The sequence below is a fragment of the Columba livia genome, chromosome 4, assembly GCF_036013475.1.
Source record: "Columba livia isolate bColLiv1 breed racing homer chromosome 4, bColLiv1.pat.W.v2, whole genome shotgun sequence".
Taxonomy (NCBI): Eukaryota; Metazoa; Chordata; class Aves; order Columbiformes; family Columbidae; genus Columba; species Columba livia.
This window is the reverse complement of record NC_088605.1, coordinates 41,052,153-41,072,199: the sequence shown is the minus strand read 5'-3', so window position 1 is coordinate 41,072,199 and position 20,047 is coordinate 41,052,153.

Here is a 20,047-nt window from a genome sequence, read left to right as displayed (position 1 = left end):
AAATTTTACTACTTTACCTTTCTCCTTTTGTTACTTCCTGAGATTAAAAGTAAGAGCTGTTTGTATGGCAAACGCATGGTTTCACTTTCTGTAGGGCAAACAACAGTAATAACACTAATATCTTATGCTTCTACTTCTCTGTCATTTGAAAATGTCAAGCTGTTCTCTATTTATTCCTCACAGTGTGGTTTACAGAACTTTTGTCTCCTAGAATCTCATAGTGATTTAGTATATCCACCCATGCAACCCCTTGTGAGATAAAGAAGCATCACAATTATTTTTATAAATGTGAAAATTGTATCAGAGAGAGATTACGGTCTCAAACTATGCAAATGCCTGGGTATCCTACACATTGCATGGGAAAAAAAACAGGCTTTCCGAGTGGGGTACAAAAAATGGCAAGCCATCATATTACATTTCCAGCTAATTAACCAGGAGAAAATATTGAGGACATTCACCCCCACAGGCAGATCCTCTAGTATGCACAGCCCAAAACCCCTTCTAGAAAACTAGTGCCTTTGGAGTTTTACTGTAATACTGTAGAGATACTCTTGTCATTTAAAAATAGCAAGGTTGTGCTATCTGGTGAAATACAGCTTCTGTTGTTATGTCCTTCCATCTAAAAGCTGTGGAGGAAGGAGATGAAATACAGTTCTGAGATAAGACACCAACAAGGAGGCTATTGCATATAAAACTGAAGGCAGACTGGGAATGGAAGAATGTCATTGCCTCAATGATGCTATTGCAAGTCTGTCTCCCTAGAAGTCATGGGAATGCTACTGCAGAGAGCCCTCCAGGGAAAAAAGGTTTAAGATGATCTGCTTTCTAGACCCCAGCTGGAATAAAAGCTGGAGTAGTCCAGTTCAACATGTGTATGGCTTTCAGAAAGGAAACACACAAAACAGTCGCTTTACCTTTGATCTCTTGGTCCTAAACCTTAAGGGAGACATACAAAACATCTTCAAAAGGTAAGTCTTTGCAGTGCAATTTATAACTCTCTTGCATACCAAATATCAGAGATCCAATACAGGTGCTGTTTTTGTGACATCATGATTTCTCTCTGATTAACCTCTTGATGTTTCACAGTCTGTAAATGAAACTACCTACCATGCAACAAAAAATATCATAATCTTAACACATTTCTCCCTGGTAATGTTCCGTCTATTCTGTAGATAGACCTGTTCTCTCAGTCAAGCTAATTGATAGGTATCTAATGATTTGTACTATCTCAGTCTGTGTATAGCTTTGAAGTTTGCTGATTCTATTTCTTACTGGAAGAAAGACACACGTCCACAGAAGGTTTTTGATGTTTCTTTTTGCAGCTCTGCTGGTTGGTCTAACAAAAGAAATACTTCTACAAACTTGATCTTGCCAAGTCTATCAAGATTGCCACAGCACTCCTGCAGAGACCTTGTTTCTAGCCTTGTCAAATATGAATCGTATTAAATTAGCATCTAACAAGTAAATAGTTGGAGACACAACCTCTGACATAACCAGGGCTTCTTTATTTTTTACTATAGACCCAGAACTTATCATTTTGGGAATTAGTTTGAGGTTTGTAGTGAGTGGAGGCACATAAAAAGGGTTTTCTAGGGACCTCACTACCTAAGATGTCTACCACATGGTTCTTCTTGTGAGAAGGTGACTGAATGATTCAGGTGTTCTCTGGCAATTCTATGTTAGCAGGCCTGTATAAAGTCACAAAGAAACCTGATCAAGTTAAGAATTCAATTTAAGTCCCTTCAATTACTACTTCAACTATTGCAGTTTTCCTTCTCTTTAATGATATAATTAAACATTTCAAGTTATTAACTCAGCCATATCTTTTTTTAATTAAGAGATTACTATTATTTTGGAGGGACATTTACTGTGAAGATCATGGGTTAATTAAATTTGCTTAGTTTATATGTAAACTTGACAAAAAAGGCTTATTTGAATTTCTTGTTACAGCTATTTTAAAAGTGCATGGGTTTTACCTCATTTTAAAGCATGAATTCTAAAAACTGTCAGAAAATGATGAATTTGAAAAGACCATGCCAGTGATTCTTGCAACTGCTGTAAGGCAGGTCAGATATAATAAAAGAGCTGATAAGTCTGTCAACCCTACATTTCAGCTCTTGCTGCAGTTTCAGAAGCTGTACTGGAAAATGCATAACTCTTCCAAATATCAAATACTGGTTTGCTCATTTCATTTCTATATCATACAAAACTGGCAGGATACTCCAGATGGTTGTGTTGCCAATCAGAGACACCCAGACAGGCTGGAGTAATGGAATGACAGGAACCTCAGTTCAACAAAGAGAGATGCAGTCTTACACCTGAGGGATTACCCCAAGCACATGTCGGGAGCTGACCAGCTGGAAATCACCTAGGCAGAAAAGGCACTGAGGGCAGTTCCATTTAAACATAAGAAACAACTGTTTACTTTGTGGGTGATCAAACACTGGAAAAGGTTGCTAAGAGAGGTTGTAGAGTCTTCATCCTCGTATGGTCCTGAGCAACATGTTCTAGGTAACCCTGCTCTGAGCAAGGGGGTTGGACCAGGCAATCTCCAGAAGTTACTTCCAGGCTCATCTATTCTGTGGCACACAGTTTGGAATCTCAACAAGAACCGTGCTTAAGGCTTTACTGAAGTTCTAAATTCTGTCAAAATGAACTACAGATTCTCATTCTCCCGGACACTATCTGCAAGCACAGGTGACTAAAGACCCAAATTAAAAGCTAATCATTCAGCCATTTTAAGATTACAGGAAAATGAATTACTCAGACAAAAGAATAAAGTAAGTTGTAGTTAGATATAAAATCTCAAAACTCAGAGAATGTACCCAGAGATATGTTGTTTTGGTTTTTTTTCTCATACAACTGTATAATAGCAACAGATACCATATGATGTATATTTGCAAATTATTTGCTCTTTTTGTCCATTTCTCCTTCAGAAAATTCTGATATGTTCACTATATTTTCATTGCTGTAGGTATATACCTCCTTTATCCATAACTGGTCAAGGTCCACATCTGACACACTCAAACATTGATGTGATGCTTCAGTCCAAACATTGAGCCATTTTATAAAATCATGTTCTTATTATCATCATCCAGATCTTTCAAAAGATCAGCCTTCAGAAATTATCCAGAATTTATACCAACATTGACTACTCAGCTACCTTTCCACGTTTTCTGGACAGAGCAACTCTTTGCCGAGCCTGCTGCTTCTGAAGCTGGAGGTGAAAGTCAAAATGAGTCAATGACTTTGAACTTCTCTGGTTTGTTTCTATTAATCATTAGGTCCTTGTAAGATGAGGAAATCCACGCTCTTGATGCTGGAAGGAGAAGGGAAGTTTTCTTTGTCTGAACTGAGATATTAAATCTGCATTTGTTCAATGGGATATACTAAACCTCATCAGACACAGAACAGCACAAATGTTTTAGGCAACTCAGCATACTTCAAGAAGTAAAAGTTTAGTTGTTAATGGTACTCATTACACATTTCTAGAAGCGTAACAAGCATAACACTTGTTATACTAAGATGTGTCCTCATAAGTCTTGAGCTTCACCCTGGTTTAAAATTTTGATTAACAAAGTGCTGCAATGAAACTCTCCAAAAGCTACCTCAGCTGTCTGCCATGTGCCTTGACCCTGGTGTTTGACAGGGCACAACAGGAAGGAGAAGCACCTGTCTGCAGCAGCAACAAATGTCACCGACTTTCAGAAAAGCACAATTCCTTTGGTTCATGGATCCAGAGGAGTTACTGTCAGCTGGCTGCAGGCTAGCCTAGGAGAAGTAACTTCATACACACAGAGCATCTTTCATTAGAAATAGGCTGTATCACTATACAGAATAGGCTCAAAAGTATACCTCAATGCAGGGGAATGTTTGGAGAGAGACTCCTATTATTTTTTCAACTCAGAGCACTGCTTTGTGTGATTTTTTTCCCTGGCAACCCATTTGAGAAGTGAGGAAAGTGACTATAGTAGCGATACTTGGCATGGGGTTGCGTGAATAGCAACACAGTTGATACAACTCAAGGAATTTCTCTCCAAGTTACAGTAACTAAGTCAGGAGAGAAACATATTTGCTTGTGAAGTATATCTGGATAGAGTCAACTGGAATAAAAAATAACATAAGTCGCAATCTCCTGGCCAGATTTACTCCCACTTGTATAGTTTTTGAGCTGAAAATGTATTTAGTTGAGAAAATAAGGATGGAATTGGAGAGCAGGTTCACCTTAATGGGACAGCTTCTGCACCAACTACAAACACATGAAGCAAGGTGCCTTCTAAAGTGCCTTAAATCAAATGCATTTAATTCCCTACTTGTCCCTACTTAATTAAACTTTTTTTTTTTTTCCACATAATTCCCAGAGCTCCTTTCATTTCTAAACACAGAAATATTTATGCTGTCTCCAGGCAACTGGCCTTGGTGCTATTAATTTTCACACAAACAGCAGACCATGTCACTGAGCAGTAGGAATATTAATAAAGGACTTCAGCACTGAATTTTATTTTTTGAGCTTCCACCAACACAGGCAAAAAAATAACTGTATTCTAGGTAACTTTTGTGAAAAGATATTGTATCTTAATTTACATATCACTATGGAGGAAAGTGAGCCAAAACCCTCTGTGAATATTATTGACTTGCAACCGATATACCTGAAAGGCTTTATTTACTGTTGGATTTATGTCCATTATGCAAAAATTTGCAGTTTGCAGGACAGGTATAAAGCTATCATTTACTCACCAGTCCTTTAGTTGGTAGTAAGTGTGCTATTTAGCTGAGGTAATTTCAGAAATAACATTTGATAACTACTTGGAGATAGAATAAGACAGCAATTCAGCATATAAAAGTGTACATAAGGTGCTATAGAAGCAGTTTAAGTCTGCTTAGTTTTTGTTAGGTGACTAGGAAGTTAGACAACAGGAGAAAATCAGATATCTTAGGGACAGGTGGGTCTGTGAGACAGACACCTTTCCACAGGCCAAATCAGACAAATGAGATTGTTCACAAAGCAGCCTATACTTGCAAGTCTTATGATAATTTGGATTAAATTTAATCTATATGAGGTAATCAGAAACAATACCATTTAAATCATTTTATCATTATAGAAGGCAGTAAAATCAGGGCTCAGCACCAGAGTGCTGTCCCCAAGTACTGAGTATGTGTCCACACAGAGGTTTCTAACTGCAGATTCTCCAAAAGCTCTTTTAAACACAGACTAGATACAGATATTCTCTCCTAATAAACTAACTACTTATTAGTAGTCTTCAAGATAATCTTAACTGTTGTATTTTTAAAATATTCTTATGTATTTTTTTATTATAATTTATATGTTGAACTGCATATATTACTTATTCATGCGTCATATGGGTTTTCTGTGTCTTTATCAGAATTACTTTTCTTCAATTCTATAGACTGTTTAGATTTTTAAGAAAAAATATTTCTTATTTATTGTTTTGAGAATCTGATTTGTTTGGGTTCATTTTTTCCCATTTTCTATTCAATGTCTAGTAATCTACAGAGAACCAAAGATTTGCGACCCTATATTCATAAACCTTATTTATACGTAAGTTCTATTTGTAACATCTACTCTAAATCACTCAAAACTAGACCTAAGAATGGAATGCGCCTTGACCCATTCCTTTCACCAATAGTCCAGTCTCCTAGAATCTTTAAGTCCTTAGTGTTTAGAGGCCAGAATCAAATGAATTTTTTTTTAAGGTGACAGGAGAAAGGCATCTCTCACACCTAAACAGTGTTATGAAATCCCTACCCACACAACACGATCATTTATCTTCCTTTCAAATGTCCACTCCCTCTCATGCTGACACACGGAACACTGAAGCTTCCAAAAGAGAGGAAAAAAAAAAAAAAAAAGGCTATTAGAAATACTACTACTGGGCAGCAGGGAAATCCTATGGCAGATTTTATCAGAAAAGGCTAAAATTTGATAAGTTTATTAGGTGCTGAAAACATTCCAAAATACAATGAAACAATAAATTCAGTTGTGGGAAAGAATATCAGCTCTCCATTTAACCATGTTTTTTCCCCCGCCTCAGCTAACGAGTGCCCTTGCCAGTCTCTTTGGAAAAAATCCCAAGCAGTATGTTTGATTAATTAAGGTTACAATACAGCACTACATGTCAAAAGAGAATTGTGCATTTTTGTTTGGAGAACATCTTATCTTCATGAATGCACTGTCTGGTAGAAGTGCCTTGAGAGTGTTCAGGACAGAGAGATACTAATTTCAGAAATAAGAGCACATTAACAACTTGACAGCACAGGCCTCAGGTAACTCATGGTTACAAAGTGGCTCAAAATGAGGTTTCAGTTGTGTAAGTTTGTGTGTGGGGTTTCAGTTATGTAAGTTTGATAACACAGATTCATAGATCAGCCTGCTGTGTATCAGAGGTCCCCCTGCAGTAGGACCTATAATTTGTGCTCAGCTAGAGTACATCTTCCAGGAAGGTGTTCTGTCTTGATCTGAGGACATCAAGAGATGGATAACTCATCTCTTCCAAAGAAAGCTTGATGCAAAGATTAATAATACCCACTATTAAAAGAGAATGATACATATCACCAGTTTAAATTTGTGAAACTATCTTCCAGTCACAGATTAACGCGTCTTTTGCCAAGTATGTTAAAAAGCTTCTTAGTCCATAATAATCTTCTTGAAGATTATAATCTTCTTGAAGATTATTATTCACAAGAATCAAAACTTAAAAACCAAACAGGCAAACCAACCCAAACAACAAACCAACCAACCCCAAAACTCCCAAATCTTACCACTTTACAGATCCAGAATGCCTATGTCTCTTGCTCTAAGCTGTCTTTTTGAATCAGCTTAGTGATTTATGACTGCATAGTCTATATTTATAATCCTTTGAAATTGTGAATACAAGGACTCTATACTATATCCTGGCTACATAACCTTAAATAAAACCATACCTATTTGGAAAAATGATCTCTTAGCCCTACAGACTGTGTTTACACATCAAGGATCACATCAGCCCTTTTTGCTATCACCTCACACAGGGAACTCTCATGCAACTATAACATGTGCCCACACTGCAGACGTTTCTAGTAGGTATTACTTTGCATTATATCCAGCCTCATCTCTCAGACTGGATGCTCCACAAAACAAACCAAAGGAAAACAAGATGGTTGAGAAACTCAAGTCAAAAGCACACTTCTCACCTGAACTAAGTTATGAACATAGGCACTCTATAAATCCTAAGTGGTTTCAAAGTCACTGCTTTTATGGACAAAGTCCTTAAATTTGTAGATACAGGCTGAATTCCTCATCCTTAAATAAATAACTTACGTTTGCTTCCAGTAAAACAGTCAAATTCACATTAACCTCATGTGACTGCTCATGAGAAGGGTGCTGCACCTGTTCAGTCTGCCTGACTCTGTCCTGCAGACTGCTGGAACAGCCTTGAGAGATTTCATGTAAGTCCAAGCTGGTGTGACAGAGAAGAAGAGGTGACAGGATCATCAGGGAGTTAATTATAAACATCTCAAGGTAAAGAAACACTAAGTTGCCTCAAGACAGAACCATCATATTTCAACTGGCAATGGACTCTGAGGGATTTGTCACTGCAGAGAAATGGCAAACCTCAGATTCGCCCTTTTTTCCTTGGACTGCTCACATGAAAGGGCAGGGGGAGTGACAGAAGCAGCCACATAGCTGAGCAACAGATGTTGTAAAAAAGTCTTTGCTGTGGAATAAAACTCAGTAAGGCAAAGAAGTTATCATCCTTACTTCATTTTTGCATTATGGAGAAGCTTTAAAAGAATAGATCATTTACTCAGATAAGCAAACACATTTATTCTTTCAAAGAATGAAAGAATGGCTAATTTGCCTTAAAACCTTACAAAATACCAGATTTCTACCAGTGACTCCAAGCCCTTTAAAAAAATTAAGGTATGAGTGAGTGCCATGTTCAAATTAATTCTACAGATATTTACAGGTTTTACCTTAACCTATGAATACCAGGTGCAGGGTGTATTTCCCATGAGCTGTGTGATTAGTTAAGTACTCCATCCCTTCTGTAAGACTCAAGCCACGTGCCTTTTCCCTCAGAATCAAAGGCTCTTCTGCCACACAGCCCATCTGCCAGGCTCTGTCAGCAGGAACAAAGAGTTGTGAGCCGCCGTGTGACAAGGACAACTGACAGGGACACCAGGCAGGAGGAGATGTGTGCAAACTGCTGCTCAGCAAAAGGGTTTGTGAGAAGGTAGGAGGAGCAGTGTGACACAGCAGCAGCCAAGATTGGAGTTCAAAGGAAGCAGTTGCATCAATATCAGTGGTACCAAAATGCTTTCCTATGTCACAAGCAGTCAGGCATCTTTCTTAGAAAGTATAAGACGGCATAGACTCAAACCCCATCAAAAACTTCTGGGAACACTGTGTTCCTTCTTGTACTTCTCCAACGTATAGAAGACATAAATTTATTTTAGATATCATTCTCCATTTTCTCACAAAAATACTTCTGTGTTTCATGGGGCCACCTTGCTAATATATATGCCTCATCAAAGAGGATTTTTTTTAGGGAAGTGGCACTTAGAAAAGACAGAAACTGAAGTGGGAGTTTAAAAGCTCTGAAAAAGGCAATACCTTTTAAAACTGCTTCTTACCTTATCAGCAGGCAAGAAGACAATCTGAAGCTCTGATCAGTTCCTCCCACCACCTCTGCTGGGGAGGAAAAGTAAGGACTCCAAATATTTTGCACTTGGTAAAATAACACGCACATGTTATGGCTCAAGACTAAGACTGTAATGTAAAATAGCAATTCTTCTTTTATTATTTATTTGTTGGCTGTTATTTGATCATTGTGACAATTGATTATCAAAATGCATTAGTCAAATTCTCTGTCAGATGTGGGCTTTAAAAATCATCTATCCTGGCAAGCACTCTTATTTAGAATTGATCTCTAAACCAGTCATATTTACTATGGCCAGATTTGACCCTAATTCCATTTGACTTAAAATTAAACTTAGTTCAATTGTTTACAAAGTTACTGAGAAAGCAGGCAGGAGTACTTTCAATAAACCATGTAGAAAGATGGCACACATAGTTCTTATTTGCATGCCCTCCTGTTTAACAGGGGCTGTAGATCTAAAACATTGTCCTTCTTTCCTCCCTCCCCTTTGATAGCTTTGTTTCACATCTTCGTGGTGCCTGTAGCTTATGAATTATTGCTCTTCCTTTATTTAAAATAATAAAGTTGGTTTATCAGGTAAAAGCAGATGCTAAAGTTAGATTCTCTAATTATCACATAAAACGGATCCATACATATGTATGTCTTTATCAGGTAATAACAGGTACTGAATATTTATCCCTCCAGACACAATGGCTACACATTACAAATTTATGACTGCAGAGTATTTACTGTGCAGCCTCTTTACAGCAATCTCAAATAGACAAATCTCACTTATCTCTCCTGAGGCTGTGGTGGTTTTGGGATTTGTTTTGTTTTTACTACCTGCAGGTTGTGTAACCACAATTGATCATGCTACTGTGGTGCCCCCCCAAAAAAAGTATGTGTTAATAGCCACTAAATTTCAGGTTTTGCTGCCAAGGACCTGTGTTTGTCAGGAGGTTAATGAAGGAAAAAAACTGAAAATATTAAACAGACAAGTGATGCTTCCAAATCAAATGGAGAAATTTACAGGTCACCTTGAGATATAGCACTTCCAGCATCACATAAATTTCCCATGATGCTGGGCTGAGATGAAATCCCAACAGAACACTCTGAAATCCAAAGCTTTCTGTTCCCAGACAAGTATAGGATTATTTATGTTTCAGCAAATATAAAAATAGCTTTGTCTCTCCTTACTGAAAGAAAAGACTTCACAATATGAAACTATGTAGACATGTAAGCCAAACTGGTCCTTACACAAAGAACTGAAAGTATGGTATGTACATACTTTCTCAAAGAGTACAACACACTTATGATACAGAACAGTTCAAGTTTGTATTACCATGTTCTTACAGAGCACACTCCCCTGGCTAGTGGACAGCATGTATGACTTTGCTGAAAAATCTTATGACGAAACTCCAAGTCAGAAATTGCTTAAGTAGGAGACTGATGGGGCAAAGGAGACAGAAAACATTTAGGTAAAGTATCTGATATTGTCATCCTTCCCTCAACATCTCCACGGTCCAGATGACTCTCAATCCAAACCAAGACCAAGAGTCTTGTGACTGTTTCAGCCCTGTGTCACAACTAGATAAGTTGTTCTTAGCATAGTGACTCTAACAAAACATAGTAACATACAGTTTCATACCTTTTGATTCTTTATTTCTTGTCTTCCTTTTTCCCCCTCCCTTTCCCCCACCTCCTTGTGTCACTTCAATATGGAAGAAACAGCACATTCTGCAGCTGAGGGCTGTAAACCTACTAACTGAGGAGTTGACACAGCTGTGTTATTAGCCAGCTGGCCACCACCAAGCAACATACAACAGCTGAATTTTGTGTGCCTTCCTTTTGTGCTTCTGTTTCCATTTGTTATCAGTAGCTTCAGTTTTGCCAAACCAGCATTCAGGCTGGAATTCTTTTGGAAGTCAAATTATCTGTGTTTCTGCTCTGATATTTCACCTGCACAGCTCCACCTGAAGGTCAGGAGCTGGGCTTTGGGCTTCCCCAAAATATTTAAAACGAAACAAAAGAAGACAAGCCCTACATTTGGTAAACTGTTCAGCCACAATTTTAATGTATCCTCTTGATTGACTAGTTTCACACCTGTAAAATAAGAAAATATCATATACTTTACCTCACAAAATGTATTATAAATAAATTGATTTTTTGTGAAAAGGACAGACCAGTGAAAGAAAAACCAAGAAATTCCTGCTTCTGGCTTCAAAGCATAATTTGAACAATGTTTAATAAATCAGGAAAGGGTCATCCAAAGAACTATAAGACAAGAAGCTGATCATTATATAAGTGCCACATATTTGTGTTCTTGCAAGTCAGAAGGCTTTGGAAATTAAAAAAAAAAAGAAAAAAAAAGAGCAAATAATTAAATATTATGTTAGCACAGAGTATTTGTTTCCTTTTCCTAATGGAAACATTTTCCACATTGTTTCATTAAAGGCTGGCAATACCTGAAAATGGGCAAGCAAAACTGGCAAGCAATAAATAGCCTCAGCCACCAGAGAGAAACAGAGGGAAATCATTAACACTTGCAGCCACCTTCAGAAATTTTTAATGCATTCGTTCTCACTTGGCACTCTGGACCATGAGCTGTCTTTTCTATTGCAAATAAAAGGTGAGTCATACTGAGAGTGAAAAACTCAGTGAGAATCAAAGATGAATGACAGCTTTCTATCCCTACACCCTGATTGCAAAAATAAAGCCCTCAATTAATCAAATATAAAGAAAAGCTTTCATGAAGAGTCTTCTTTGCACAGTATCTGTTCCTCTAAAGCACCACATTTTTTTTTCTCTAGAACTGCATACAAGTGAGGAAAAAAATAAGTTAGCTCTGCTGTAAGGTTCTTAGGAATATCTAGGAATGTGCCCAAAATACAAACATATAGCCAGTAATTTCTCTGTCTCAAAGCTTTGAGTTGTTCTCCTTTAGTCTAGAAGATGGTATTCTTGATTTTTTTAATCAGTATTTTTCAGTAGTGGATCAGGATTTTCCCTTCAGAAAATTAAAAGGGGATTCTTCTTCAAAGAGTATTTGTTGATTCTCACCTGTTATCCTAATGTCCGTTCAAATTCCATTCTCTTGGCTTTCCTACAAGAATGTAACATCTCAGCTTTTGGAAGATTCTCAAAGTGATTATACATGCATAATTAACTGTGAAGAGTGAGATCATCAGTCTCACAGAGCTCATCTGTCCTATAGTATTCCTGGATCCTCACTGGGATGAACAAGGCATCTTTTTGAATTGAACAAGGCAACCCTGTGAATGAACTCAGCATCCTTCTGCAGGCTACCTTCTTCAAAATGTCAAACCACCTACTTCTCCTATATTTTTTAATTGTATTTAGCAAAGTGAAATGCGACATTTTTGCAGTGCATTGGATATCATGAAAAGGAGATTACAATAGACTTTTTAATTATTCAGGGCACAAGTGCTCTGGAAGGTAGGTATAGAAAAAGAGGTACTCCACCTGAGAACTCTTCTGTGAAATGACAATATTGCAAAACTGGAAAAAAGAAATGGCAAGCCCAGTTGTTTTCAGACTTACACAATGGGTATTGATGCCTTTTCCTCTTTATTAAGTCTGATTGAAATGTCTCATGTCCCTTTTTTTTTATTTTAAAGGAGATGGACAAATGATGGAAAATATATGGTTGTCCCACCACCACATGCAGTTCTTTTTGATTTCACATGGCTATTCTTATCCTGCAGTAGAAAACAGGGTGCAGGTAAAGACAATAAAGTTTGTTCATATTTGAGTAATGGAATTTTAAACTTCAAAGTAAAATTGAGAGATTGACCTTTTGTTGCTGAATGTCAAAGTCATTTGCTCAAATCAAAGCTGATATATAAATGTCATCTTCATAATATGACAGTAATAAACAAGCAGGTATAATAAATTAAACTAGTATTGTCTTATTATCAGTCAGGAACAATAGTCATTTTACTCAAGCTAGTACAGCACTGCTTTAAAAACGTATTCAATGTAAAAGGGGATGAGACTTGTTTCAGTCAATGGGTGCTCGATCTTTTCTCAGAAAGACAGCTTGGGGAGCTTACTGGTTTCATTTTAAGCATAATATCTTGCCATTAGAGCATGCACAAAGTCCCAGACGTGCATCCAGCTCTCAGCCTTAAGCCTACAGATGCAGGAGAAATCCCTTTTAACTCCAGGAGGAATCCTCCCCAAAGCCAAACACTAATTTTCAGAAAGTGACATCTTCATGGCCAAAGAAGATAAGACAGATTTGTCCCTCTACCCAACAGGACATGTTCTGAGAAGTATATTCTGTTCCAGACTGCATAGTTTTCAATAAGGAGTCAGTTAATAAAATACGTAATGACATGATGGTCAGGGTGACAGTTATGAAGAGCTTTATGATATGCACACCCTGTCCTGATTCTGGTATTTGTAATGCATAAAAATGCACCATCGTGCCAGGCACCTTTTAAAATTCTGCAGTAATAATTTTCTTGTTCATGTACATAACCCAGTGTTTTTATTATTAATGGCCACGTTAAAATGCTAATAACTAAAGCTTAGTAATGAAATATGCATGTTGGTACATAAAGGTATCATTAAAACCAATCCACTCATAATATGTCATATAATTTGTGGCTTTGTATTTTATACTAGCTCTTGGCAGAGTAATTAAAGAACAATCAAGCCTTTCTCATTAATTAACATTGTCAGGATGTCTGTATGATATGTAAAATGTGATAATGAGTTGAGAACTTTCAGCATTTGGGATAACTTGCTTTTTCTCTCTCCTGGAAGGAATTTAATAAAGAAACATCTGGAAGTGGGGCATCATTATATTTAGTGGAAATCAAAGAGGATAATGAATGGAACAAGAGGTTAGAAATCAGGAGGCATTAATTTATCTTCTTCATTATGCTCCATTAAGTGAATCCATGCTATCAAATAAAAATGATGATTTTGAGCATTGATGTAAATTTTTTCATTACAGTTTGAAATTATGAACTCTGAACATCTGTATGTACTTCTCAGCTCAAATACGTTTATGGCAATAGCCTGGCTTTTCATGTCTTTTTAACTCAATTTGGGCTGAAGCCCAGAGAATTGTTAATATAGGTTAAGTATCTTTAATCAAGACATTTAAGAACTTTCTGGTAAAAGATCATTTTTCCATACAATTAGGATATATCAGCAATGACCTTTTCATGGGAACATGAAGTTTTGGCAAACTTTTGCTAAGTCACAAACAGGCTTCCATCAGAGACTATGTTAAGTTTTTATCATCTTTCCATGCACTATACAAGTTCCCAGATTGGGTCTGTTATTATAAAATAACTTCAAGAGGCAGACTAATCCATTCTTGGAACTTTCAAGTTGCTTCCTTCCAAGGGGGCCAGATCAAGGGAAGAGAATAGCATTTGGGATCCCAAGACTACCAGCAGCTTGAAAACTTTCTGTGCAGTCTGCCCTTCCAGCTAAACTTCAGCAGATTGTCATTATAAATGTTATATCATACTTATATCTTCACTTCCTTCACAGGCAAGCAGTTTAAGTACTTTATTTTTTTCATCCAGACCTCTCCTGTATGCAGCCCGTACTGAAGATACCCTATTCCAACATCTACATGTCATATTCCATACCTTATGCTTGGACATAGGAACCATAACTAGGCTGCCCAAATTATGTATTTATGCAGGACTGGCTCCAAGAAAAAGGATAACAGAGGGCAGCTTTGTGGCAATATGGAAGTTTGTACTAAACTATGTCAGATAGATCAAAAATAAGAAAAAAACCCTAATGTTCAAGAAACAAGCCCAGAAAGATGAGCTTGAAAACAACACAGATTGAGCAGGAAAGAACAGCAGTCTTTTAAAAGCCCACTTGTTGGCAAAATGTCTTCCCTTCAGGAACGGATGAATGTGAAAAATGTCCCTAGCAGCTTCTTATGTTCTGACATCTTTTGTTTCAGTTTCCAGTGCAAAGAGAAGCATAAACATTGTTCTTCCCTGGCATCACCAGAGGATGAATGCTGCCATGTGGTAAAAAAGAAATCAGAAACGCAGGATTCCTCCTCCCTGCAGTGTCTGAAGACTAAAATGACGCTGAATATATGCACCTCATTGAGAGGAACAAACAGTATCTCCACTTCACTGTCAACAAATACTTTTGGGAGCTATTGCATTGCAACACTTTGGGCTTGAGCATACCACAGAGATAACACAAGTCCATAAATTTGATGGCAATGCACTGTGACAGCACAAATAACACAATGAGTCTCAAAACAATTGGCAATTTGCCATTATGAAGGCATCTTTATTCTCCAAATTCTCTCCTTTTATTATATTTAGCTACGAGAAAAGGTTTTATGTTTTTCTTCACACATTCTTTCCTGTGGTTTGCATTATTATTTTCTAAATGTATAATGTTTTATTTATTTTATAGCCCCGAGGCCTTTTTGCAGTTTCTTCTTTCAATGTACTTTGCAGATAAGTTACCAGGATATACTTCTATTTTTTTCCCCTGACAATTAACACTCATTATACTATCTTTGAAGACAAACAACTTTTGTTTTTCCAAGTTTAAAACATATCCTTTACTATGGACACAAACAGTTGTAAAAACAGATAATCAAACTTTCCTCCACTAGGGCTACAATTTGCTTTGCTTGGGAGGGTATGCTCTGCCATATTTTTTGTATTTGGATTGCATATGCAACCTAATTTGGGTGACTGAGTTGTAATAACATCTTTTTAACAACTAGTAGGCTCTGAAACCATGTTTCAGAAGCATTGATATATAAAATACAGTGTATTTCCTGAAGTGGCATTCTAGAATTTGTATCTAAAGAAAACCTAAGGGACATTTTAGGGTTTTAGTGCATGGGATTTTTGTTCCCCCCTTTTCCAAAGAAAACATCTAGTATTCTTCTCTCAAGAGGATGAACAGCTATTCAACAGGCTAAATGACAAATGGATGTTACAGTAATATATCAGAACAAGTCCTGCTAAAATTACTGTGTGATAGTAGTCACAAATTACCTCTCAATGTAGCATGTAAGTCTCAGAGTAAGACCTACTGCCAATTCACTAAACTCAGAAGTCTTTCTTAAGGGATCAGTGTTGAGAAGAACTGCACTGCACTTCCAGCTTCAGAAAGCTTTTGTTGCAAGCTTAAAACACTAAATACCTACAAGGAAAACAAACAAACAGAAAGACCATATGGCAAGTGAAGTTGGTGTAGCTTGGAAACTCTTGAATATCTTCAGTCCAGCGTGTCTTGACTGCTGGGCACTCTCATATGTACATCATAACAAATAGTTCTTGTCATGCTGCAGTCCCTTATAGCATAATGTCAAGCAGCTGAAACTCTGTCAGAAAAATCAATATAGATCTTTCTATTCCCTGTTAAAAGCAGTAGAAATCCTGACAACTGGACCTATTACAATACTGAATAATAGGTAAATGTGAGTCATACTTTTCCTTGGAGAACTAGAGGACTGTGAGAGGGATGCATGGTTTACTGCACTGCTACTTTGCATATTTGCTGAGGGCCTTGAGAAAGTCCTGGAAATTGCAGCTGAAGAAGGGCAAGGTTTTGTTTTTGTAAGATTAGTTCTTCCACCAAGGATTTATCAAAAATAAAGACAGACATTTTTGAAATTTCTGAATTTTTAATTTTTACATAAACTGCGAATGCAAGAAAGCAGTAGGATGCAATGTGGAAAGCTACTGACATATTTTTGGAGAAGAAGGTCAGTATCTAGGAAATGAGACAAGCATCCAAAGAAGCTGAGGCTGCATAATGTGCAGGGAATGAGAAATGAAGCTTCACAGAGAACAGATTGCATGTGAAGAACTGAGCTGATGTCTTCAAAAATGCACATGATTTAACCTTCAGTCTAAGCAAGGCAAGCAGCTAAGCCTTTACAGGTAAACATCAGTGCCAATTCAATTTAGATCACTGACAAAACATCTAATCTATAGCATTGCTCCACTGTGACTCACAGGGAGGAAAAGCAGCTTGCAGAGGCATGTTCACTTTGGGAATTATTTTCACAGTCCTAATCTGCTTTAAAAATTAATTTGGACTTAAACTGTTTGCGTCCTATGTCCCATTTGTAGTCAAATCTTATGAGACCCTATTTGACACTATATTCATTGTCTTTAGAATTCTACATTCATTTCCATCCAGGATTCTGAAGAACTGTTATCTTCTAGATGGGCAGTATCCCCATTGTCCCAAGGTGCAAATGCTGTAATAGCCACCAAAAAAGCAGCATCTCTTACCTACCAGCACAAAACCCAGCCTCATGATCAGTAGTTAAAATTTGCAAGATCTAAATTTTATTTCCAAGAACACCTAGAAGCCTTTACTATATGTCCAGAAAACACATTAAAGCCTTGAAAAAAGTTGTTTTTTGTCTTTCAAACACTGATACTTGACAACTTTGAAATTTGAACAACTACTTTCTATACCTAGATGACAAGATAAACCGAACTTTTCCTTTTCTCTGTAATTAGTATATACAAATGCAAGCACTGAAAAGAAACATTTAAAACAGAAAAATAACAAATCTGTATGAAATCTGGCACTCTAAAAAGCTATGGAACTGATTTTATTCTACCCACATTTCCCAAGAAGAGTAAATGCCTGAATAGGTTCTGCTGAATTCTTTGCTTTAAATGAACGTAGCAAATCATCTAAACACTCTAGGGTTTTCTTTTTCATTATTAAAAAGTCAGATACGCAGGCAATTTAATTATGTCAGTAAAAGCAGTGTGCATTTTCATGCATAAAGAGAATAATTCAGATCATATAATTTTGTCAAATCACTTTCTCATTGTTTCAGAAAAGTTTCTGAATGCCCAACGTAAGCCTATATTATTCTACTCAAGTTGCTTTAAGCTGATTAGATGGTCAAATATTACCTACTTAAATGAGATAATGACTATGAGATTAATCTAAGGTGAGGCAATATACCATAGATCAGAAAGCAAAGGGCTGTGAGATGATTGCATGTTACCAGGGCAATAAAATCAAGAGGAAAAAAGTATGTACCACTAGAGATTTGCCAATGGGAGTGAAAGATAAATTAGAGATAATTTAATGAAATATTTATTACTGACTGCAAGATATGGCTTTTGCATTTTCCCAAATGAGCTTCCTTTGAAACGTGTATTGATTAAACCATGTGCATTATTGTACTTATGTTTATAGCAAACTCAAATGGCTTATCAAAGTTTTTATATAATTATAAAGCTCCTACGTATTTTTATAGGTATGACACACTCTTGAATGTGTTTTATTCATAAATGTGAATCTTGAGTAACTTACATTCAAAAAATGTCACCAAGGAAAGAAAATACACTAATGCATATTAACAACATTTACAATAGAGTTTAGTTTAGTATCAATAAAGCGTTCGATAAGTAGTATCTTACATGTATCTTGCATATAATAAGAGTTATAATGACTCAGTTGCTGGTGTAACTGTGTCTTACTTTAGCAAAGCTCATGTTCACTTCCCTAGGATCCCCACAGACTGTTTTCCATTGAAGACAGAGCCAGCTTCTGTCACTCTTACTATTTATGTACTTACGTGAAGAGGGATAGATTTGCTGAGGACATGAGAAGACCGTGATTATATTAAGACCTTCATTGCTGCAGTAGCTGGGCATCATGCTAGGAGAATGTATCTATGCTCACAGGACCTTCATGCTGCTCTTCAACATTTAAATGTGACCTGAGACACAGTAAGCCAAATAAATGCCTCTTTCAGATTCACATTGATGCTATGCATTTATGCTTTTAGGAATAATATCATAGAGTTAGGTTAGGTTATGGTTGGACTCAATGATCCTGAAGATCTCTTCCAACCGAAATGATTCTATGATTCTATAAGGGATTTAGTGAAATAGATGTAATTTTTGATACCTGATGCAAAAAAAAACCAAAAAACACCCCTTGTTTGTCAACAAGAATTTGTCTAAAACTTTGCCTCATTTCAACACTTGGATGCCTGACTTCGGTACGCAGGACATTCCTCCTCTTACGCTTACAGCTCCCTCTTCTGTGCAAACGGGTAATTTTTTTCCCCAGACCAGAGCATGATGATGACTATCAGCACACTGGTCATTGAGAGACCTTGCTTCACATGACTCTGCAACCTAGCTGCTACGTATTTTGAGGGAGAGGGAAGCCCTGGGATTGCTCATTTATTTATATCAAACATAAATCAGAATCTAAACTTTCCTTCTGTAGGCAGTCTATAGATGTACATTTAATTTTGTTTGTTTTTTTCTGGTAAGTTTTTCTGCACTCCAATTAGGCAGGTCAATGTGCAGGAGTTTCTGGAATTCAGTTTTGAAAAAGTCCTACTTAAAAGCTCTTCAATTGATCTGGGTGCCTAAATATCTTACTTTTTTTTTTGTCCTCAGTGACTTAACAAAGAACAGAGTGAAATTTGGAGTGAATTTGGAGATACATCTTAGCCTTGTCTTTAATACATGTCCATTTTCCCATTTTTACATTGAACTCTGACAATCTCACTGCCTTGAGTAGGGGATGTATTTTTTTTTTTTTTGATCAACTGTAGCACAGCACAATTAATGTTAGTATAGTCAAGTACTTGCTGGCAAAATGAAGAACAATTTGTGGCCCGGCTTTATAAACAACCACAAAGGGACATCTCAGGTTAGAATACTCTTGTTGATCTAAAATAAAAGTATTTCATTAACAAATCATTAAATAAAATGAACTCATGTTTAAACAACTAATATTCCTGAATAAATCAGCAATAACTGACAATAATGTTGGCCTGGGAATCTTTCGGAGTAAATCCCTCAAGAAATATCACCTAGAACAGTTATTTTTACTCACGAATAGCAATAAAAAGTGAAGATGCAGTGGTTTAATTGCTTTCACTTGTGACACAGCACTATGAATTCCATTGTGTTGCTTGCATTTGAAGTAATATGTAAGCCGTTGGTGGGTATGAGTCCATACTCTCTCACCATACCAGAATTATTTGTATGGTCATGTTAATTACCCTAAAATCTGATCACACTGGGCACTGAACAAACACAGAATCTGTGTGTAAGACAGTACATAGAGAAAGACAGATCTGGAAACAACAGGTTTGTACTGTGCTCAGCTTAACATGTAGTGGAGAGATTGGGGGAAGGTGGGGGCAAACATGCAGATGTTTCTGCAAAATCTTCAAGGAGCAACTCCAGAGTGGGAAAGCAGTGCCGAAAAAATGCAACAGTGCTCGTTTGATGGCCATGGATGATGGCCAAGTGATAAAAAGAAAACTTGCCCTCCACAGAACAAGAGAAAATAAGTAAAACTAGGACAATAAGAGCTGCAGCACTTAAAATAATCCACTTGTGTTTGAGGTGACAAAGAATCAGACA